We start from the raw sequence: 25,300 nt of genomic DNA on the forward strand, positions 1-25,300 counted from the left end.
TATTTTCCAAAATCACAGGGCAAATGTTCCCATTCTTCAGCAGACCGATATTAATTCGATTCGAATTGAACCCAGCACAATCCCAATCAGGACGTGGATCAAGATACGTCCGTTTCACTTTTTTCGAATCGTTCTTATTCCTCCAATTCTGTTGAACATTCATTTCGGAGGTCGCTGTACTTACATCACACGAATCTAGCTGCTGCTTCTTATTCTGACTTCTCATACTCACTCATACTGACACTATTTCCAATCGAATCTATCACGGATTCGACGGCCTCGACGTTGTCTGGATTGAGTGTACATTTTTCAGAAGTGTGGTCAACATTGTAGTCAGAATCGAGTTCTTTTAGTGAAATTGGAATTGTCGAGTGTTGATTTCGGTCGTTAGAAGCCACGGCTAATTTTGCTCTGTCACTGAAAGATTTTATGTGCATCGTTAAAAATTTATCAACACGCATAGGGCGATTTTCATTTGCAAGCAAACGGTGTTTCAAATCACTGAACTCCGCCTCTACTGCTGAAGAGGTAGCATTTATTTCGCCAAATCCAAACTTTGGAATCATTACGCCAGAATAAATTGGAAAGTAAGGTAACATGTACTTTATTTTTTGTGCCATTTCTGGGCAATAATATGGATTGATATCAATTCCGACTGATGATTTGCGTCTATCGTCCATGCATTCTTCAAAGAATTGATATGACCAAGAATGGATTGTTGAACCATCATGAACCCCACCGTCACTTTCATCTTCGATAGATTCTAACTCCTCCTGTGAGGTAACAATCTTTGTAGAGTCATTGTACATATTGCCCACGTCCGGAGTTCCTTTTATATCTTGGGAAATCAAAACACGTGATTCCTCAGCTAGACTGACAGCACCGGTTTGAGTATTGCCACAACCTTGACTGGTACAGAGGACAATAGCCGATTTTACTAACTGCCTGAAGCTGATAAAATCTGTAACTTTAGTGAGTAAGCACATATACATTATATAAAATGTCTTTACCCTTGGGTGTAGAGAACGAAATATCTTCCAGCGCGCTATAAATACTACGTAATGGGATATGTCTAATCTTAAAAAGCAGGCGGGTTTTTCTGTATCTTTGCCACTGACAACTTCTAGAAATTTATTGAGGTAATCCCTCAAGTTCCTACAGTGACCAAAAGCTCTCGCTATTGCTCCCATCAGAGCCTTGTCGAAATCACAAACAACTTCACGGGGATTGGGGAAGTTGGATTTATGCGTGCTTCCTATTCGCATAATTTCGAGAAGCCAGTGTTGAATTGCGTTCGTGTGTTGTATAGCACTGAGCATTTGAAATACTGGCATTTTTGAGGTTGAGGTTTCACATACGTTCTGATATAAGTATATATGTGGTGAAAGTTCACTGTTTGGTAGTTCTAATTTTTTAACGAGAGATCCAAGTAGCATCTATAGAAATGCGATGGGGAAAAAGTACGTATGTTGCTATTTGCTCCAATGTCCAATAATGAACACAAAATGGATCGCATGCGATCGTGTGAATAACTCGCATATGAGTTTCATATTTCATTTTGCAAACATTTCCTATTGGATCAACTCCTTGACTCAGGCCTAAGATTTTATCTTTGTATTCTTGTTTCGCCTTTCGTAGCGTAGCGTTTTTTGGTAAATGCGGCGGTTCAGGATCACCAAATTCCATCAACAGGTCGGCTTCATTCCGACGCCAGACACATGGCAGTTGATTACCTTCGGTCAAAGTTTTGGAAAACACCGCTCCACGATGTCCTTTCAACTGACGTTTTTTAACATGTTTGACTGCTGGATCGAAATTTGTAACTGAACATTCCATGGTCACAGAAGACTGAGTAATAGGCTTGTTCACGACACAACCATCAAATGTGCAGCCACATTCTGCACATGACCCTGAAACAGTCAGATACATGCCAGTTTCTGAAGTTTTGCAACGCTTAAAAGACATGTGGCATGTTAGCTTAGTTTCATCGTATAATGCGTAGAATAGTTCATCCGTCCAAATGCGTCTTTGTAAAGTACCATACTTCCTTTTACCACAAGATTTATCAGCATAAATAACATTTTCTATCGACATTTTCACCCAAGTCTTATACGGAAATTCGATTACAAACTCGTGTTTTTCTTTACTACCTAAACTGTTATCAGCAGATGTATCAGCGACTGATTTCTGTAATGATATGTCAGCTTCGATGCCATGAAACTGTAGGATTTTATCCAATACGTTGTATCGATTATTCTTTATCATCACATATACACATATTTATTTGTGCTGTATGGTGCGATTCATTTTGTCACTTATTTGCTTATAAATCAAATTACTCGGAACAGCGGGTGTTCCATGTGCATCGACGACATTTCTAAAATCAGGTCTTGATATCACATCCAGAAGACGTGGAACGTGTTGAGTCATGACGTGAAAATATCAACGCGATGGCAATGTACAATCCAAGATTAGAAAAAAAATAAATAAATTGAAAATAAGATCGACGGTCGAATGCGATTGAAATAAGTGAATTTTGCTTGAGAGTAAGAATAACACGCAGGCGCAATATCCAGATCAGTGCAGTCTTTCGATGAAATGCGCCCTTGGACTGCCGAGTGCGAGGTGTCTACCGGGGTGCGGTGTGATCGAACGATGAAATGTGTGCTCCGACAGGCTTGTGCACTAATATACGATTTGATAGATTCCGATACCATATAGAATGCGTGGCAGATTCACCGGTACCATGTCGACAGTGGTGCACCACTTGGTTCCGATTTATCTATCGTCGCACTTTGCTTGCGGGCGAAGCAATTACGACTGCATTGGGCTGCGCCTCGCCGTGGTGGTTGTAGGAACTTTGTATGGAGTGGGCGCCTGGAACACCAAGAGGTGCTGCAGAGCAATGCGGCGCCCTCCACTCGGCCACTCCCCGGGACGCACGCATATAGCCGCCGCTATATGCATACAAGAACTGGACAGGCGCTCGTACCTGCCCCTCTCGTGGCCAGTGTTGGGCAGCATCCAATTACTTTTTGTAATTGATTACATTTACTGTAATTTGTAATGAAAAACAAAATAAATTACAAATTAAAAAAGTAATTTATTTGGTTTTACGAGTCTATGGATCGACCCACTACATCGTGCTTCTAGGACAATATTCGGTACGACTAGAACAACCTGGAACAATCGAAAAAAGTTGGATTCTCTGAAAGTGGGGGGCTACTCAAAAATTCTTTTTGCCTTTTGGTAGGCCCGCTATTGAAGTTACGACTGGACCGTTTTGGAACAATGTTCAGTACAACGAGAACAACCTGGAACAATCGAAAAAAGTGAGATTCTCGAAAAGTGGGGGCTAGTCAAAAATTCTTTTTCCCTTTTGGTAGGCCCGCTTTTGAACTTACGACTCGACCGTTTTGGAACAATGTTCAGTACAACGAGAACAACCCGGAACAATCGAAAAAAGTTGGATTCTCAAAAAGTGGGGGGCTAGTCAAAAATCCTTTTTCCCTTTTGGTGGGCCCGTTATTGAACTGACGACTTCACTGTTTTGGAACATCGTTTAGAACAACTAGAACAAACCAGAACAACAAAAAAAAGTTGGATTTTTCAAAAGTGGGGGGCTCGGTCAAAAAACGGTTTTTAGCATTTTTCAAATGTGTTACACAAGTTATCAATATTAAGTTTTGGAACAATGTAGAACAAACTTAGAACAATCTGGAACAATTTTCGAAAATTCCGATTTCTCAAAATGGGGGGCTAACTTCACGTAGGTCCCTTCTTCGGGCTCGCGGTTGGCTGCCGCTCTTCGCACGAAGCGTGCTGGGGGGAGGAGTGCAGGAGTTGTCTGGCACTTTGTCAACGAGGTGTCAAGCAACATTTTCACGGGAATCTTGGGAATTCATTTTTTTAGGAAATTGTGGAGTTTAGGGGAGTTTTTGGTAAGGAATATTTCTGGAAATATGGAAAAACGCCCCGGCCGGCGTCCGTGCCGACCGGAGAACAACAACGATCTGATGTTTTCAATATAAGAAGTTGTTTGTTTTCAAATGATCTTTCGTTTTCCTAAGAGTTTTGTTTCCTTCTAGAAGCTTCTTCTTCGGAATCGAGTTTTGTGTCGTATAGGCTTTGGTTTATTAATCTGAAAAGAGCCACGATTATTTTTCGAGGTCGATTGCTTGATTTTCACCTTTCATTAACCTCAAGTGTCAGTTTTTGTGAGTAATTTTTCAGGTTACTTGACACAGCCTTTTCCCATCCAATCCTTCCCCGATTCCTGAGGATGACTGGTGGTTTTACTTTGAAGAAGGACGCAGAAATAATTGAGATATGATCGTTTCTTTTCTTTTGAATACATATTTAATTTATTTTATTCGTGTATTCTCCCAAATTCACTTAGTGAATTTGAATTGTTATACCATCACTCACATTTGTCCTTCCAAAACTCTAGGGTGAGCTGTTTCTTAAGAAGATCAGGATCAGTCACCCATCTATTTCCGTATTTTCTATGAAAAGGAGTCTGGTTTTATTCCGTTTGGTCGTGGAATTTTCGGTCCCCATCTCGATGTTTTCACCCGAACCTGTTTCGTTTGGGCAATCCTTCAAGAAGAGGATTGGATTTCTTTCGACATCGATCTGGACCAATGCTGATGACTTCGAATTCATGAAGCCACACAACACTCAATAACACTTACCTTTGTAAAAACAAGGCACATAAATTTTTGAAATTATTTAACGCTCAACTATCTGCTCAAGGTTTTCTGCAGTTTACCTTGAGACTGTGGGCAAATGCCAGATAGTAAAAAAGGGAGTCTTTAAATTTTTAGAGTAACAGCTCCAACTCACCTTTGAACACTGACTGCTAGATCACTTTTATAATTGTTTTATCTTTCCCGAGTCGGGACGACTCTTTTCCTCGGGGGGAGTAGTGTCACAAAGGGTGAAATCACCCGTTTTGCCCCCTCTTTAATGATCTAGTAGTCATCATAGATAAAAGACGTTTATAAACCTCTTATGTCTTTCAAAAGAACAAGGTTGCTGCGTCAACCAACATTATTGTAAAAACAGTTTTGTTTCAGACTTTAAACGAGAAACACGTATTACGCATTAAAGCATTTTCACAACATTTTATTCACGCTCTTGATTTTTGACTTGATAATTAAACTCGCGGATCCATATTTATTTTCCGTACCGTCAAAGTACGTTACAATACTTTCATCTGAAACTTTTCAGTATCATCAATAGTTTGAGTGCTATTGCTCTGTCACACTTTGAATGCTCCACCCTGTATAAGTCGGAGAAAAGCTACAAAAAGGCGGAGAGGATGAAAAGTCATTATTTTGGCCAGGATTACTCATATTAAAGCGTGACGATCCCGAACACGTCGTAAGCTCGCTAGTTAACCCGTGACTGTCGATTTCGTCCAAGCGTTGTTATTAACAAACCATTCGTTTGTTGCTAAGATTCCGTCATTGAGCCATATTCATAGCTTGCAAATAACGCTTGACGCTTGATACGGTAAACTCATCGAGAGTTCAATTTCAAATGAAGTATCCTTTTATTCTAGAAAGACTAATTACATTTTTTAATGAAATTATTGAACAAAGATTGAAGATTTGTGATACTCCGACATAAACAGGGTGACCACGATAACGTGACCACCCCCTTCCAAAATCTAGCCGTGTGATAATTTGAGAAATTTTTTGCATGATTTTCAAAGGAAATGCGACGATCTCTCTGATAGCGAAGTCGATAATTTTTTAAAAACGACCGTTTTTGCGCGCGAAAAAAGATTTTGGATTTCGGGACTAAAGATAGGGTTGAATTTTTTTTTCTGAAAATACGCAAAATCCTAAGTGCGGATATCAAAAATTTTCCGGAATTCGTCGAACCAATCACCCAGAAATAAATCTCAAAATTCGAAATTTTTGTCGAAAATTCGGTACTAACTGGCGGAACAGGTGGAATTGAAATATGTGGCAAAATCGACCAGCGCCAACTCCACCCGAGCCCTCCAGGTAGCGGTATACGATATGTCATTGCCGATTCTGCGCAATGAGTTTCGTTGGACTGACTTTCTCTGTTCGCAGCTAGGCGAGCAGCAAGATTAGTAGTTTGAAAATATCTGCATTGAGAGAAGCGTGACAAAAATGTCCGCATTTAAAATTATCAATGATAATTAACATGCAAACAGCATAACTGGAGGTTAAGAAGCATTTTGTTATCATCGGTTGCCAGTGACAACCGTTGTAGCGCGGAGATTGGCGAAGGCTCGCGCGTGGCCGATCCAGCCGATCCAGATCCCACTATTACCGTTTGCCGACGCGGCCGTCAATAAAACTACCGATAAAACCAATAAAACCAATAAAACCAATAAAAAAGCCGTCAGTTAAAAGCCTATCAGGTATATCTCATGTTTCTGGCTGCTTTGTAATGTAGGTTTGAAAACTCTACACAGGCTCTCTCGTCTCTAAGAATGTATATTGGATATTTTCTGCTCTTGGAGACTGGTGTTTCTCCTAGTAATAGAAGGTTTCCTTCAAGTTGTTCTGGAGCAGAGACGTCAGATTGTAATAGTCGTCGATGTCACCTTCAATCTTGCATCGGGCGTAGTATTCATCAAGTAGTTCTCTTCCTCCTCGGTCACACGTTCGCATGCCATCTTGTTTATTACAAATCAATTGTGTTTTGTGACCGTCGGGCTCGAAATTTATCGGTTTAGTAAAATATTTTCCTGCCTTCTTGTTGAAGAAGGTCATCTTTGCCCGTAGATCATTAATATCATCTTGTAAGTCGACGATATTGTATTGCGGAGGAATGATGTCGTCTGGGTTTTGCAGCACTGGGTTCGCAGGCTGTCCATTCCAAATACTCCCGGGTATTGGGTTGTGTTGGTAAAACGCTCGCCGATGTTGTACTGGTGTGTTTTCGTCGGATAAGGCAGTTACGACGTTTCTAAGATTTGATAACACTACCTGTTCACTCTGAGGAACAAATCTATCCTCGTAGTAGTTATCTTTCGCCAGTTTTGGTACGTACGTAGAATCGTACACAGTGACTTTGCCAATTGCGTTAATGATTGTGCTCAATTGGTCTGGCATTACGACGCAGCTTTAGCAGCTTGCATCCATTCCTCATTAAAGGTATGATGCTCATAATCGTCCTCGTTGGACATAATCATTGAGACACCTCGTTGTGTGTGTTGGACCTTTGCTTCTATCAGAGCGAGTCCCACACGGAAGAGTTGATGAATGCTGCCTCTTACTGGTACATTGTTGAATTCGTATAGACTGGCAAATATACCGGGACAATCTCTTGGAACTATACATATAACGCGCATGCGCCAAATAATCTAATCTCATTGGTCGGTGAAATTGCGCCGCGGTGATGTTTTCTTCTGCTGAGCAAGCCGCCAACGTACACAAAATGAAACAAAAGCTGTAATTCTCTCGCGCGTAAAGCCGTGGATTGAGGTTATGCTGCTGTTTATTTTTACGTAGCGTGAATTGTCTAAGAAGAATAGTATCGTTCAGCAATACCGTGGTTGATTTTGGAAGATATTCAACCGACGCAATAAAGAATTTAACGGAAAAGCAAATATCAAATGATACGGAAATTGGGTGTTATTTATTGAAAGAAGAAATCTGAAATTCAACGTGAAATGTCATTAACATGTGGGAGTCTGGACAAACAGAGGTAGGTAAGTAAAAACAATGTTTATTGTGAACAGATTCTTTATTTACATAAAATTAAAAATAAATGAATGGTTGAGACCCAGTAGAAGGTATTTCCAGAGTAGATTCGTTACGGTGCAGTGCTCCAGAAGTCAGTAATTAGCGCCGATGAACATGAAATAAATAAAAGAAATGAGTAACAAGGAATAAAGAAATTATTCATCTTAAACACGAAGCTTAGGAGGACAAAGAGTAGCAATTAACAGAAAACGTACCCGACGCAATACTCACAAAAACCCTCGCCGACATCATTGATTAGTTGACAAAGTTTTTGCAGCTCCATTGTACAGCAATCAATATTCCGTTAACAAAGAGGGTTCACCAGATATCCAAAAATAAAAAGAGAAAAAGAACAACTGTTAATATTACAGTGTAAATCATGCTATTAATGAAAAATTAGGAAACAAAACAATAACTTACAAGACAATCGTCCGAAAACACTGGGAGACCAATCTCCACTCTTCTGATCACCCCTCGTCTGGCCATTGGTTGCCTTTCAAAAAGTGCTCGAAATGCCCTCCAGCAGCTGCAGCGCAGTAACCGAGCCGGTCGTAGAAGGCATTTGTCGTATTGGATATAATATCCGGTGACAGGTTCTGCAGGATGTCCAAGATCCTAGCTTGCAGTGCGGCAAGGTCTTCAATCCTACCTTGGGCATACAGAACATTTTTCAAATGGCCCCACAAGCCGTAGTCCAAGGGAGCGAGATCAGGTGAACGGGCTGGCCACTCGACCTCCGGGCTTGCCCTGCCAATCCAGCGTCCAGGGAATTGTTGGTCGAGGTAATCACGCACCGCACGTGTGAAGTGCGGTGGGGCTCCATCCTGCTGAAACCAAACAGGTTCGCCCTAAACACAGAAAATGATACGTTACTTGTAGTAAGCGTAAAATTATTCATTTGAAAATCATACGCACTCTGCTAATAATAACGCCGGCTCTACGTGATAAAATACACTCACGATTTCTTCTTCAATCAGCTTAAGAGCCGGTACAATCCTCTCTCTCAGCAACCAGAGATACTTCTCGCCGTTGAGGTTTCCATCAATATAAAATGGCCCAATCAGCCGATTGCCAATCGCGCCAAGCCAGACGTTGAGCTTCAACGGGTACTGCGTGCCCGCCTGAATGAACAGACGAAGGTTGTTTCGACACCAGGCTCTGGTGTTCTGCCTGTTCGGTTTCCCGACAAGTATCACCGTACTTTCATCTGAGAAGCATATGCGACTCAACAAGCCCTCGTCTGCGTTCAGACGTTCCATCAACTCTTGGCTGATGCGAAGACGACTATCGTTATCACCAGCCAAGAGTTCTTGATGGACTTGAAACTTGTACGATCTGTACTTAGCTTCACGCAATACTCTTCTGACCGACGCGTTAGATATTTCCAAGTCCTGGGCGGTGCGGCTGATAGGCTTGAATGGATCCTCTTCGACGGTCAAGCAGATGTCCAGCTTAGTATCCCAGCTCAGCTGACGGTTTGGTTGAGAGATTTTCCTGGTTCTCTCGTCGACACTACGGGATTGTTCGAATTTTAGAACCAGATTCCTGATGGTCGCTAACGAAGGTGTTGGTCGATCCGGGTGTGTGACGGCGAAATGGGCCTGATTTTCCCAGTAAGACATGCCCTGGTAATGAAATTTGACTAATTCCACCTTTACCTGCACAGAAAACTTGTAATTAGGCATTTTTTTATCTAATGAACACGATGAAAAAATCACAAAAAGATCGAGGTAGTTGCCAGACACGTGGTTGAAGTTGCGCGATCTTTTTGCAAAGTGATCAATTTACGCGGGCGGGGTTGTTTATATTCGCGGGTGGGAAAGTTACGAAACTCTGGAGAAAGATGATTGTATTGGCTGATACCAGTCGCGATCGTTGCCCTCATCCAATCAAATTCTGGTATCACCAGAATCGTGGTTTTCGCGCCCTCCCAGTGTCGCCGGTATGCACAGAATTAGGATACGAACTATCTGGTTAAATACCACGTGGTGATCTGTCTCTGAGTTTCAATTCTAGAAATCGATGTCCCTCTTCATCATTACGTAGGAAAACAAGGAATTAGTTTCGCGATGTGATCGGCGATGTTTATTCACCTCGTATTCAGCGGTTCGGGTGAACGAATTTCAGTAACCTCGCGATTATACCGTGATATTCGCGATCATATTGTGAATTTGCTAATCGAAGAATTTTGTTGATTTCGAAAAAATATGGACTATGAAAAAACTCCACAATACAAATTCAATAAATGGTATTCACAAAAGCAATACGTCAAACGATATCTAACGATCAGTAATTTGTGATTGTAATTTTCGAGCATTAAGCCAGGTGATGTCTGGTGGCAATGCGTCTCATTAACGTTTTATGTTTTGTGAATTTCATTGGAAATTAGTTGTATTCAAAAATACCAAAAGATCCTGTTTGATAATAATAGCTTCTAATATTTTCAGGTACGAAATAATTCATTGTCAAAGCGGGACTAAATTTGTCAGGCATCGAAGCATGTAAGTAAATTTCCAATTACGTGATCTTTGACAATGACAATATTTTAACATTGATCAATGATTAAATTCGTTTTTTTTTTCAGCAGGCTCGAAGTTTAAACTTTAATTAACACGAGGAAAATTATGCCTTACCTGATGGTCAAAACGTTTAGGTGGCAAGGATCCTGGTTTCTCGAGCGGTGCAATCATTAGAACCATTGAACCTGGTTGTTTCGTCAGACATCAGCTGCCGGAGTGAATTTTATCAGGCCATCGCCACCTTCTTAACATCAGTTGAGGCAAAATTGAAGAGCGGGACATACTACAGATCATAATAGCTGAATATCCCATCATTTTACTTTGATCGAGCCAATAGCGATAAGTTTGTTACTTAACCGTTGCTGCCAATTCATTCTACCGAGGAATCATTCTGTGCACCATTGTAATTTAAGCATTATTATTGACCAGCATTGTTTTTCAAACTTTATACCATTTGATTTGGTATCTTATTTTGAAGCTTACTTTTGCTCTCTTTGGCATTGAATTCAGATAAATAGTTTTTCAAGTCCTCAATTAGATTGTAGGGTTAAATTTTGCTAGGCAAACTGAATCAATCTAAATCTAGAACTGTTGAATAAGTTCAGTTGAAAATGTCTTTAAATTTAATCTTAGTTGACGGTGTCATCTGGCTAGCTAGTTGCACGATAACTTGAAACCAAATTCAATTTTACACTCTTTATAGGGTCCTACGCTAAGACTGAAAGCTTGTGAATCTCCATGTACCGCAATTATTTCTGAATTTCATGTTAGCATTATCTGGAGCAAAAAAAATCCCATTTTGAGATTGAAAATGGAACCTGAAACACAGAGTTATTCAGTAGCACGAATTGAAAACCAAGAATTTTATAATGGTTTCTGCAACAAAGGGACTCTTTCCAAATATCCTTGTTAGAAGGTGATGTTCGGAGGACTAAGAACAAGATATTGTATCGGATTACATTATTTGGAAAAAAATCTTCATAAACTTGGTTAAAAATTAGATATTCATATATTTTGATGGAACAAGGGACACAATCTTGAATCCGATGAGTCAAGATCCTTGTAATAATGTTCTGACATTACTCTAAAACATGATTGTCCTTGAAGCTAATTGTGACATTGAGGCGCATTTTGAGAAACTTGATTTTCAACTTGTGTCACAGGATGTGATTCACGTTCCTCAGTTCTACGCTTTCGATTAGATTTTCTTTGTTTTGAACCGCACTAACATGAAATACAGAAATCATTTTGATAAATCTAGTATTACTTGAATTTTCAATTTGAGTATTAGGTCCTCTTCATTTATTTAATCGAACATCATTGAAAATTTGCGAAATAAATTCTGATAATCATTCGGAAATTTTAAATAGTAGTAGCAATAATTTGTTAATCGGAAAAAATACATTGGCTATCAACTATTCGTAAATTTTGTTGAACTATTTTCAAGAAAAAAAAGATTCACAGTTCCGTTACAGATAGTGAGATATTAAAATTTCTTGAACGCTCGATTTAATGTCTCATTTTCGAAAGTGATACAATTCAATATTAACGCCTGAAATCACAAAAGAGTGAGAGAGTTGCTTAGTTGCTTGAAAGTGGCGATGATCTTTGTACGTCTGACAAATTGAATGGGCAGATAACAGTGAATATCAGAGATGTAATTATTTTGGCCGTATCACCTGTTGATAGATAAAAGTTCCATTGTTATTTCTAATGTACGAAATAATAAAAATGATTAAATAAAGTGTTCGCACCTACCTGCTGCGTTTCTTCCAAGCACCCAACATTTAAATAGATTTCTCATTTTAGTCGAATAAAGCCAATTTTCAAAGAGCATTAGCATCAACTTTCCGAGTCACTACCTCGACTGTTTGAGATTTTAACCTCAAAAATTCTTATGAACTACGCCGCCGCCAGAAACAGAGTTTGACAGCTGAAACTCGGAGTGGCCAGCCTGCCCGAGCAGCCGATAAAACTCGCGCATGCGCATTATATGTATAGTTTCAAGAGATTGTCCCGGTATGCACAGTGGCAAACCCTATTGCTCGAGTAGTGATGGTTATTGTTACGGCTTTAGTTGTGTTGTAAGCTTCGAGTCTGTCCATCGCTGACATCCCGTCTTTCACACCGGATTACAGTTTCTTCTTCAGCTCTTCGCTTGATATTGCTTCGGTCTCCTTGTTCTTCTCGACTCTATGTGATATGAATCGTCGTTGTTGATAAGAGTTCCTGGACGTACTGGGTTTCGTACCAATAGATCTTCCTCTGGTTGGTGGCGGTTGAACTTGTCTTCTCGCCAATTCGTAGGCTTTGTCCGCGTCATCTGTGTGAACGAACAATGCGTCATACGTAGGTTGTCGTGGACGGTAGTTTCTCTTAAAATTCGGCATTTTGTTTTGGACTTGGTGGGCTGATATCAGTAACCTCAAAATCGCGTCAAAGTGCAACCTTATTGACAAAGGCTTGTCACTCTTATTTTACACAAAAATGATTTGAAGAAACGAACAGAATCCACCCGAATTTTGACAGTGTATTGCTTGTTCATCGCAAAATTCTATGTCAGTTTATTTATATTCTGGAGAACGATGCGCAAAAATTAGTTAATTATGACACCGTGTGTTTACTTTCGTACGTCGAATATTTCCGCGGCAACAAAGCACATGGGTGGCCGACTTTTCTGTGATTCTAGTAGTAACAATGAGCGCAATATTAACACGAGCCAGCGTTATTTTCACGCAGTGATCAAACCAGGGACAGTAAACTACGGTTCGAAATTATTTTCGAGGAAAATATGCCGTTGCATTTTGGAATTTCGTTAATTGTCCGACAAATTGATACATAATGCGTAAGAACGAAATGACTCGCTTTTGTTTAGAACGAAACCCTTGCATTGCTCTCTACTTCGATACGAAAATCGTACTATTCTTATCCAGATGACAGAAGTACGTGCGAAGCACGACAGGCTGAGTTTTGTTCAAGTACGGCGGAAGTAAGGCCGATGTTATGACAGAAGTAGAAGCATGAAGAAATAATCGTCAGGTTATGATTCATCTACCTATGACCTGTGACTTTTCCATTTCGCGGGCGACAAAGAAAGTATTTTTTTGTAAGTGCGATCGCCACGCTTCACTTTTCATTTCAATTCAATGACAGTTCGTCAATGATCATAATTAGCAAGATAATATTGAGTTTATAAACCGATGCAGAGATTTGATATTTAATTATATACAATTCCTTACAGATATCGTAATCCAAATGTTTTATTAGTCTTTGCATGTGCAATGAATATTTTGTTTCATTCAAAATATGTAAAATGCGTAAATTCGGGAATCCGTTATTTTTTGAGACTGCGCATAGCATTGCACAACAGAATTACGCACCTCGATACTCATCGTATGTTAATCCGTCCTCCTCGCTGTAAATTTTTTTACGAATGCTGAAATTTACAGGGACGCGGGCATAATATTTGCAATGTTGCCCGCTACATTTCATACATTGAATAATGCGTAATTACTTTTCACTGCGTAATAAATATTCTGCGGCTTTGCTTTGTGTTTGCCTTTCCCGGTTGGACTCATCTCTGTCAAACTATCGTTGTTCAAGATAATTTTGCAGAATGCTCGATTCGTTTCTTTCCGACTCTTGTACATGATCTCTGTGACGGCTGCCATTTGCACATTGTTAACCCACATGTCGTACCCTATGCTTAATCGTACTTGATGACAATTTAAAAATGATAATTATTTTATTAAAATTAGTGACAATTTAGTGTAAAAGTATTACCAACAGATCGTTTTCCGCTACTCGGTGCTGTTACTTTCAGGACAATTTGAAGAGTTTTGCATGAACTCGTTTCATTAACGCATTTATTCGTTTCTTTGATTCAATTGCGACTGTAGTCGCAGTTTCATAATGTAGCTACACAACATTTTGTTGGAGACATTTAATTGATGCATTATTTACTGAAAATTAAATGCATTATGAAACAGACGCAGCATAATTGTAAATGGTGTATTTTTTCACAGATCACGGGTGCACCACCTCGACATACAAGTTTAAATTTCTGAATTGACGTAATCTGTGTTACTGTATTCGTGCGTGTACGTATAATTATTTTCAATTATTTCATTTCTTTATTTATTTACTGATTTATTTATTGATTTATTCATTCATTTATTTATTCATTGGATAATTCATTTATCCATTCATTGATTCATTCATTGCTTCATTCATTGATTCGTTCATTGATTCATTCATTTATTCATTCATTTAATCATTCGTTTATTTATTTGTTCATTTACTTATTTTTTTTTTTTTTTTTTGTCCTTTGCGTATGGCCAGATCGGTGGGAAAATCCTTTATGGACCACCCTAGGTAGGGTACCGTCACTCCCGGGAGTGTGGGACTCGCCTTACGGAATACCCACTGAAACCACCACCAAAAACCGTTCCTTGCTGTCGTCCACACCCCACGGAACTGTCGTCGTACCTGTTTTTGAGAATCAAATATCACGATTAGAACAATACGGAGTACATATTTTGATACAAATAAATCTAACAAACGAATGTGAACTAGACTTTTCACCATTTTCGTGACACCTTTCTCGCATTACAGACACGCTGAAACTCAGGTTTATTTGCAATAAGAATCAATCATTACAGTTTTGTAGTGCTTAATATGAGTGTTCAATAAAAAGAAACTTATCTTGCGTATCACGTCTGATTTTGCCAGCTCTTCGTGTCCTCCGATAGCCATACCTTGCTCATCCTTGAGACCCCACGGGACTATCGTCTTACGTATTTTCAACATTAAACAGCAGAATGAGAAAAATACGAGGTGCCTTTTTGCTAATAATGATTCCTATGTTATTTAAACATCAGATACAGTTTTGTGTGCGGTAGCAAACAAAAAGTGTTTTGACGTCCCACTGCTTCTGTTATATTATTTTCACACATCCAAGGATTTTTTTTTAAACCTTCTAAATAACAATAATAATAATTCATGACAGGTTCGCGTTGTCAATCATTGAAGATTTGTAACAAGAATCATATCTCACATTTCATTCATGGTTCCGTCGCCTGAGGAGATGCTCGATGTGCCCTCCGTTCTGCTAGACAGTGAGTGCGAGCCGTTTCCGGATCGACCCTCGCACCCGTTGCATCTCCCTAACAGGAATAGCGGCACACGCTTCGGCGATGCGGTGGCGCATGTCGTGTTTTGTTTCTTACGGTTGTGGAGGCCCGTACGTAGACAATTTCCTTGATTCTACTCCAGAACCAGAAATCACAGACGGTAAGATCTGGTGAGCGCGCTGGCCACCTAACCGGACCTCTCGTACCGATCTACCGCTCCGGGAACATGGCGTCCAGGACTGCCTTGTTCGCGTTACTGTTGTGGGCTGGGGCCCCGTCCTGCTGCCACCAAACCTGGTCCATACGGATGGGGTTTCCGTCCATCAGACAGGCGAGTTCCTCGGTAAGTACGGTCCTGTACTGGGCAGACGTCAGATTTCCGTCGAGGGAAACGGCCCCGAGGATCCTATCCTGTAGTACTCCAACCCAGACGTGGAGCTTCCAACGGTGCTGGTTGTCCTGTTCGACGATCCAGTGTGGATTTTCCGGAGCCCACCAACGACAGTTCTGCTTGTTGACCGGCTCGAGGTTCGTGAACAGCGCATCGTCCGTGAAGACACGTTCCTGAAGAAATCGGGATCCCCTTGCAGACGCTCGATTCCCCAGCGACAGTACGTCAGTCCTCGTTCGGCATCACCTGGGCACAGCTTTTGCACCGGCTGGTACTTCAACGGACGGTTCAGCTCACGTGCGATTTTTCTCACAAATTCTCGAAGAACCTCTGTAGGGAATTAATTACTTCCTTTAGAAAGCACAAAGAGACAATTATCGCATCGACGCCCAAATATACGTTGAATTTGTGTCCAGAATTGTCTCATCTTTCATAAATCTCACCCAACAGAACGAGGTATGACTTGGTAATGAAATTTCGCATCAAACCGACGGGGAAATATCTCGCTGAACTAATGAGTCAATGGATTTTCGGCTTAATTACAATTCACCTGAATCAATGTCAAATAACTTGATACATGAGAATCAACTAAATTGCTAAATTTCACTGAAATATTGAGAATCAACTGAGACAACTGAAATATGGACAATTAAATCTAGTATATTCAAATTACTTTGGGTTCATGCCAGAATTATGTGTTTACAGAGAGTAAGAATTAAATAAAAATTTGAAATCAAGTAGAGTTAAGAAAAATAATTTGAATTAATTGGAAATACGAAAGAATGAATTCAAAACTTTTCAACCTCACTTGAATCAGCGTGAATTATCAAGAATTGAAATTTATGAATTCAAACGAATCGCGTCGAATTGAATGAATCTCCCTCACTTTAAAGAATTGATTTCAAACAAGAAAATTAAGTGAAACTACATTAATATATTTAGATTAATTCGACTCAAACAATCACTGTGTCACTCAAATCTCGAATTATTTCCCCCTCGCATGAACCGGACAGTTCAGGTTGTCCGCGCACCATTGATTTCAATGTGAATAAGTGAAATACGGTTGATTCTGGTCAGTTGGGAATTTCTGGAGACGCCAGAAGCAATATTTAAAAAATCATCTAATCACGGGGTCAATCCGAAATTGATGAAAACACGAAATTGAAATTTTTAGTGTTCTCACAGATCCTTGAAAAGGTTTGGATATTCTTCACTCCGAAGTGGATACACGGAAAAATGTTGCACAGGAATTGGTAATTTTATAGATACTATGGCGTCAAAAAATTCAAGAAACCCATTAATACAGAGTGTTGAAATTAGCGAATTTGGCACGGAATACCCCATACGTACATCCCAGAAAAAATTAATTTGAGGAAAAATATAACGACGAAAAAAGAAAAGTACGCAGTGTCCTCGCGAGGCGTCTGAGGCTTTGTCTTCCGTTTTCCTGGACGGCGTGTTCCACCGCCGCTCGGACAGAGCCATCCCGCACCGGCTTGATGCGCTGCTCTCGTGCCCGCTTCAGCACGCCGTGCTCCTGCTCCGCTGCCGCGAGCCTGGAGATGAAGTTTTGCAGAAGCGAATCATACATTGTTTCTAATTTTCTTAGGCATCGGTTTTTTACAGGAAAAAAATTCACGTAACCGACAGTTATGTCGCTTAAATGTTGAAAATATATTATTCAGGGCAATGCGCGCAAGCTGCATAGAATTCTAATGCAAATTAACACGATTATGCAATTCTGAAAATTATTTCATTGCGAACATCGTAGCTTCGAAAGGACTGCCTCGACGGTGGCCGCCCGTCCTCCGGGAATCGCACTCGATACATCCTCGCTGATCCTGTCAAGTTGTTTCCGGTCACCGCTAGTATCCGATGCATCCCAGTCGTCCGCACGTCCCTGTCCATCATAATCTCTTATTTTCTAGCAACGACTATTCTAACAATACAGCTACAGTAACTCAACGTTGGTAAAATTAGTGGTAAAATAAAAATATTCTTCAACAGCTAACAACGCTACAGTTGAACGTGTAAAATGAACAACTTTCGCAACACTTCACGGTAACTCAACGATTATAAACGTCATGCGAATATTTAAATGATCAAAAATACGGGTAATGCTACAAATAAACGTGGCAATAATATGGATTCTGGCGAAGTTTAGGTTGAAACTCTGATTTTGGTTGGTGATGCTTCGAGCGAATCTTAGCGTCTGTTTGCTGAAATTAGCGCGAAACAATGCCAGATCTTCGATTGTTATTTAATACGCATGACGCGTCGAGCTGCGTCCGTTGGTTATTTTACAAACTTTCGGACAGCCGCGTGTAATGACAAATGAATACATTCGGGATCGTACGATATCCTAATAGTTGAAACCAACGGACGCAGCTCGGCGCGTCCGGCGTATTAAATAACAATCGAAGATCTGGCAGTGTTTGCGCTAATTTCAGCAAAGAGACGCTAAGATTCACTCGAAGCATCAACAACCGAAAGTATAGTTTTACCCAAAACTTCCAAAAAATCAAGATTATCGCCACGTTCATTCGTAGCATTACCCGTATTTTTAATCGTTTGAATATTCGCATCACGTATATAATCGTTATGTTACCGTGAAGTGTTGTGAGAATTGTTAATTTTACACGTTTAACTGTAGCGTAGTTAGCTGTTGAAGAATATTTTTATTTTACCACTAATCTTACCAACGTTGGTTGATTTACTGTAGCTGTATTGTGAGAATAATTGTCCTAGAAAATTAGAGATTAAGATGGACATGGACGTGCGGACGACCAGGATGCATCGGATACTAGCGGAGACCGGGAACAACTTTACAGCATCGGCGAGGATGTACCGAGAGCGATTCCCGGAGGACGGGCAGCCACCGTCAAGGCAGATTTTTCGAAGGTACGATGTTCGCAATGAAATAATTTTCAGAATTGCACAATCGTGATAATTTGCACTAGAACTCTATGCAGCTTGCGCGCATTGCCCTGAATGATATATTTTAAACATTTATGCGACATAGCTGTCGGCTACGTCAATTTTTTTCCTGCAAGAAGCCGATGCTTGTAAATTTAGTGATTCAGTTAATTCTCATTAATCAAGTTATTTTACATTCATTCAGGTGAATTGTAATTAAGCCGAAAATCCATTGACTCGTCAGTTCAGCGAGATATTTCCCCCTCGGTTTGATGCGAATTATTATTACCAAGTCATACCTCATTCTGTTGGGTGGGATTTATTAGAGACGAGACAATTGTGGACACAAAGTCAACGTATATTTAGGGGTCAATGCGATAATTGTCTCTTCGTGCTTTCTAAAAGAAGTAATTAATTCCTCACAGAGGTTCCTCGAGAATCTGTGAGAAAAATCGCACGCGAGCTGAATCGTTCGTTCAAGGACCAGCCGGTGCAAAAGCTGTGCCCAGGTGATGCCGAACGAAGACTGACGTACTGTCGCTGGGGACTGGAGCGTGTGCAGGAGGATCCCGATTTCTTCAGGAACGTGTGCTTCACGGACGAAGCGCTGTTCACGAACCTCGAACTCGTCAACAAGCAGAACTGTCGTTGGTGGGCTCCAGAAAACCCACACTGGATCGTCGAACAGGACAACCAGCACCCTTGGAAGCTCCACGTCTGGGTTGGAGTATTAGAGGACAGGATCCTCGAGCCCATTTTCCTCGACGGAAATCTGCGTCTGCCAAGCACAGGACCGTACTTACCGAAGAACTCCCCCGCCTGATGGACGGAAACCCTATCCGTATGGACCAGGTTTGGTGGCAGCAGGACGAGGCCCCTGCCCACAACAGTAACGGGAACAAGGCAATCCTGGACGCCATGTTCCCGGAGCGGTAGATCGGTACGAGAGGTCCGGTTAGGTGGCCAGCGCGCTCACCAGATCTTATTGTCTGTGATTTCTGGTTCTGGAGTAGAATCAAGGAAATCGTCTACGAACGGGCCCCCACAACCGAAAGAAACGAAACACGACATGCGCCACCGCATCGCCGAAGCGTGTGCCGCTATTCCTGTTAGGGAGATGCAACGGGTGCGAGGGTCGATCCGGAAACGGCTCGCACTCACTGTCCAGCAGAACGGAGGGCACATCGAGCATCTCCTCAGGCAACGGAACCATGAATGAAATGAGAGATATGATTCTTCTCACAGATCTTCAATGATTGACAGCGCGAAACTGTCATGAATTATTATTATTGATGTTTAGAGGGTTAAAAAAAAATCCGTAGATGCGTGAAAATAATATAACAGAAGTAGTGGGACGTCAAAACACTTTTTGTTTGCTACCGCACACAAAACTATATCTGATGTTTGAATAACATAGGAATCATTATCACCAAAAAGGCACCTCGTACTTTTCTTATTATGCTGTTTAGTGTTGAAAATACGTAAGACGATAGTCCCGCGGGGTCTCAAGGATGAGCAAGGTATCGCTATCGGCAGACACGAAGAGCTGGCAAAATCAGACGTAAAACGAGAGATAAGTTTCTTTTTATTGAACACTCACATTAAACACTACAAAATTGTAATGATTGATTCTCATTGCGAATAAATTTGAGCTTCACCGTTTCTGTAATGCGAGAATGGTGTCACGAAAATGGTGAAAAGTCTAGTTCACATCCGTTTGTTAGATTTAATTTTATCAAAATATTTGCCTCGTATTGTTCTAATCGTGATATTTGATTCTCAAAAACAGGTACGACGACAGTTCCGTGGGGTGTGGACGACAGTAAGGAACGATTTTTGGTGGTGGTTTTAGTGGGTATTCCGTAAGGCGAGTCCCACGCTCCTGGGAGTGACGGTACCCTACCTAGGGTGGTCCATAAAGGATTTTCCCACCGATCTGGCCATACGCAAAGGAAAAAAAAAAAAAAAAAATAAGTATATGAACAAATAAATAAACGAATGATTAAATGAATGAATCAATGAATAAATAAATGAATGAATCAATGAATAATCAAATGAATGACTGAATGAATGAATAAATGAATAAATAAATAAGTAGATAAATAGATTAAATAATTAAAAATAATTATATGTACACGCACGAATACAGTATCTCAGATCACGTCGATTCAGAAATTTAAACTTATATGTCGAGGTGGTGCACTCGTGATCTGTGAAAAAATACACCATTTACAATATGCTGCGTCCGTTTCATGATGCATTAAATTTTCAGTAAATAATGCATCAATTCAATGTCTTCAACAAAATGTTGTGTAGCTACATTATGAAACTGCGACTACAGTCGCAATTGAAACAAAGAAACGAATAAATGCGTTAATGAAACGAGTTCATGCAACACTTTTCAAGTTGACCTGAAAGTAACAGCACCGAGTAGCGGAAAACGATCTGTTGGTAATACTTTTACACTAAATTGTCACTAATTTTGATAAGATAATTATCATTTTTAAATTGTCATCAAGTACGGTTAAGCATAGGGTACGACGTGTGGGTTGACAATGTGCAAATGGCCGCCGTCACAGAGATCATGTTCAAGAGTCGGAAAGAAACGAACCGAGCACTCTTCAAAATTATCTCAGACAACGATAGTTTGACAGAGATGAGTCCAACCGGGAAAGGCAAACACGAAGCAATGCCGGAGAATATTTATCACGCAGTGAAAAGTAATTACGCATTATTCAACGTATGAAATGTAGCGGGCAACATTGCAAATATTATGCCCGCGTCCCTGTAAATTTCAGCATTCGTTGAAAAAATTTTCAGCGAGGAGGACGGATTAACATAAGAGGAGTATCGAAGGTGCATAATTCTGTTGTGCAATACTATGAGCGATCCCAAAAAATAACGGATTCCCGAATTTACGCATTGTACATATTTTGAATGAAACAAAATATTTCATTGCACATGTAAAAACAATCAAACATTTGTATTACCATATCTGTAAGGAATTGTATAGAATTAAGTATCAACCCTTTGTTTAGTCCCGAAATCGAAACTTTTTTTTTCGCGCGCAAAAACGGTTGTTTTCATAAAATTATCGACTTCGCTAACGGAGAGATTGTGACATATCCTTTGAAAATCATGCAAAAAATTTCTCAAATTATCACACGGCTAGATTTTGGAGGGGGGTGGCCACCTTATCGTGATCACCCCGTATATATATAGTGACGCGTTCTCGCGCCTCGGACACTTGCAGAAAATGACCGACAACTTACCGCGTTCACAATAATTGGGCGTTCGCGAGGTATCCTAGACCAGAACAATATCGCGAAATTTGTTGGGTGCTTGGCGTGATAAACACGCCTCGAAATTGGTAATGCGATATACCGCGACCATATACTCGGTAACTCAGTACCGCGGTGAGGGTAGGGGTAATTTTTGGGTAAAGAGAGATACGGAACACGTACGCCAACACGTTATTTAAGGACTAATGATAAAATCGATAATCATATTTTCTTCCGATGATAATGCTAACAAAAAAAAATATACAAAAAAAAATAATAATTATTCAAACGTGGCTCACTGCGACTCAAAATACCAACAAGAAATAATAATTCGTAATTCACTATTCGCGACTCGTACTCAACTACTTGGATCTAACAAACAAAAGAAAAGAAAATAATCCAACAGAAAAGAAGAAAGAAAATTGAATGATTAAATCTACCACTCATTCCTACTTGCGCTAGTCGCTACCTTAAAGATAAACAATATTTCCAAAACTGCAATTAAAATCTTACTCGACGCTCTAACCACGACCGTCCTCTACTAACTACGGCTCTAGTCGCCAACCTAACAAAAACCCCTCGACGAAACTCAACCGAAATCCCGACCGACGCGCTGACCGCGACCGGTAATAAATCTAGAAAACTACTTATGCCTACGGGCGGTAATCGCCACTTCACTACTAATCAATAATTCAAAAACCCAAACGAAAAAGGGGCACGTCACCCTACCCCCGACTGTCCTCTACAAAAAAAAATCTTGTTATCACGCACCTGAGCTCAACTTTCTCTGTGACGTCGGGGCACGGTTTGCGAGTTCGAACGCTCCCCTTTTGACGGCTCGCGACCCACTCGAGAAATTGCACGTTATCTTTCTGATTCGACGTGACCCAGTGTAACGGAATTTGGTTTTAGTCAAATTACCGTGGGCTTGCCGCGACTCAAACCCGAGACTCTACTCGACCTTTTTGGTCACTTAACAGTGGCTCTACGTTAGTATGCGCAACTCGTGCTACGGCCACCAAGCAGATTTATCGGCTCAAGAATTTCGAGTACCTCCGCCAAGTCAAGTCCTCGATGGTTATCCGTTCCTCGGCAAGTCTTTAGTTGACGTCTCTCGAAATTCTTTCGCAAGAATATTAGCAGCGCTTACCGCTCCACATCCAGGCGATGAAGTCGCCAAGTTCCTCGTGATCTTCAACGGCTATTCTCGCAACAACAATAAATCAGAAGAGCACGAACAAATTTACACGGATCTCGACCTCGTAATTAGTACACCTGCCTCGCTTAGTCGCCAGAACTAGAGTGATCTCTCACGGCCGATCGGTCGCAGCGCCGATCTGGTCACGCTAATTTTTCGTGACGGCATCACCCTAAGAATGCGCAACAATCGATCGGTCATCGATTTTGGGGATTGCGCAACTTGCCGCGCACCTGTCGTCTCTACGCGGCGCAGAACTTAAGGCTAGATCGCGATGTCGTCTCCCGCGCACCTCTACGTAGTCCTGGGGTTGGGCGGGGTGGTGCTCCCTCGTCGCTAGCTGGTCTCTGGCGGTTGCCTCGGTTGGACGTAGGCGGGGCGAGCGGGGAGGCTGCGGCGCGCCGGCCGCCTGCGGGAATCGCGTCCGCCTTGGATTTCCGCGTTGCAGGGATCTGCGTTGTCACCCCCTCCGCAGCCTCGGTATCCTTCCCGCGAGATCTCTACGGTTTCGCCTTGCCTCGAAATATCCTCGGCGTCGGAGTTGGTCGCGGGCTGATAGCCGGTGTACTCGAAAAAAAAATAAAAACCAAAGCCTGTAATATCTTGTTCGTAATGCACTATTTCGCCCCTGTTGAAGCCCGGGTGCGTGACTCCAGTTCTGGCGCTCTCTAGGATTATTTCGCGACTCGATTTACGAAACCCTGATTCCTGGATCCCGCCCAGGGTTCAGGGAGTCTCTTGTAACGGGCCGGCCTAACCGAGATGCCACGTTACGATACTTCTTATCACTCAAAATCCACTCAAAACTCTGTCGAGACTCAAAAGAATCCCACTTCTGACACCAGTGTTACAGAGCGGAAAATTAAGAGAGAAAAAGGATTCATTTTGTGACGAAGTTCTCCTTTTAAAGTCTCGAGATAGACTGTTTTTACGATAATGTTGGTTGACGCAGCAACCTTATTCTTTTGAAAGACATAAGAGGTTTATAAACGTCTTTTATCCATGATGACTACTAGATCATTGAAGAGGGAACAAAACGGGTGATTTCACCCTTTGTAACAATATGTTGTATTTCATATCAGCAGTAGAAAAAGGCCGGGCCGTTTAAGTGGTCAAGTGAATTAAATTTAATTCACATAAATATCCACACATAGCACATGTGTAGACATACCCCCAAGCTTTACACACGTGTCAAAATTGTTTCTCGGCGCGACGAATCTCAAATCTCTAATATGTAAACATATTCAATGGTACACGAAAACAACAATCTTCGAAATACAGGTGATGAGAGAAATTAACGACACTGTATTCAGGGCGGCTAGGTGGTCTAGACGAGCAAGTCTCCGGTAAAGCATCTCTAGATACCAGTTTCGATTCCTGGCTCTGTCGTTAATTTTTCAACTGGCCTGAAAATTTCGAAATTATTTTCTCGACTACTTTTTTCAAAATCGTAGGAAATTCCAAACAAAATCACAGGTATTCAGAAAAATCTATGAATTCATCTTACGTGAATATCTGTGCAATAATACCTCAATCAAAGACCTATCCGATGAGGGGGGATGCCAACAAGATTTTTCATTAAACAAAAAACATCGAAACATCGAATTTAAAATCGAAAAGTGATGAGTCCCAGTATTCCTTCGTGCTTTCGCAGCCTATTTTGCGACGAAAAATTTATTTTATAGCCAGACAAATTAATTCTCGAATTGAATGGGATTTTGTCATTTTAACAATGCTTCATTTTACCGGGAAACATCTTTTCTTATACCCGGACATTGCCAAATTTCCGAGAGAAATTTCGATTATGTAGATAGAGAGAAGCATTTTAGGGCATAATATCCTTTCACGGCAAAGAAGGAATGAATTCAACGACATGAAAATTTAGATACACCAACTGAATGGTAAGTGAGTCATACAAAACATTATTTTACTGAATAAATTATTGATTAGTCGGAAAAGGTTAATTTTGCTAAATTCATGTGACATAGATTTATTCGCACTGTTTTCGGCAACACCCAATTGTTCAATGAATCAGTTTACGGCGCTAAAAATGTTATTGAATAAAAAAAATTCTCACGTTTTTCCCATTCGAAGTCACAAAAAATCGATGTACTCAAATTCCAGAAACAT

At 40.8% G+C, this 25,300-nt stretch overlaps 1 long non-coding RNA gene across 1 annotated transcript; it reads left to right on the plus strand.

Annotated features, from left to right (window-relative positions):
- The first annotated feature begins 280 nt into the window (after nt 1–280).
- Nucleotides 281–24,192, plus strand: LOC124176774. Its single transcript, XR_006869458.1, has 3 exons — nt 281–320; nt 14,984–14,989; nt 24,026–24,192. It is a non-coding gene; the product is annotated as an uncharacterized LOC124176774 (long non-coding RNA).
- Nucleotides 24,193–25,300: the final 1,108 nt, after the last annotated feature.

This window comes from Neodiprion fabricii, chromosome 2, assembly GCF_021155785.1.
Source record: "Neodiprion fabricii isolate iyNeoFabr1 chromosome 2, iyNeoFabr1.1, whole genome shotgun sequence".
NCBI classification, from domain to species: Eukaryota; Metazoa; Arthropoda; class Insecta; order Hymenoptera; family Diprionidae; genus Neodiprion; species Neodiprion fabricii.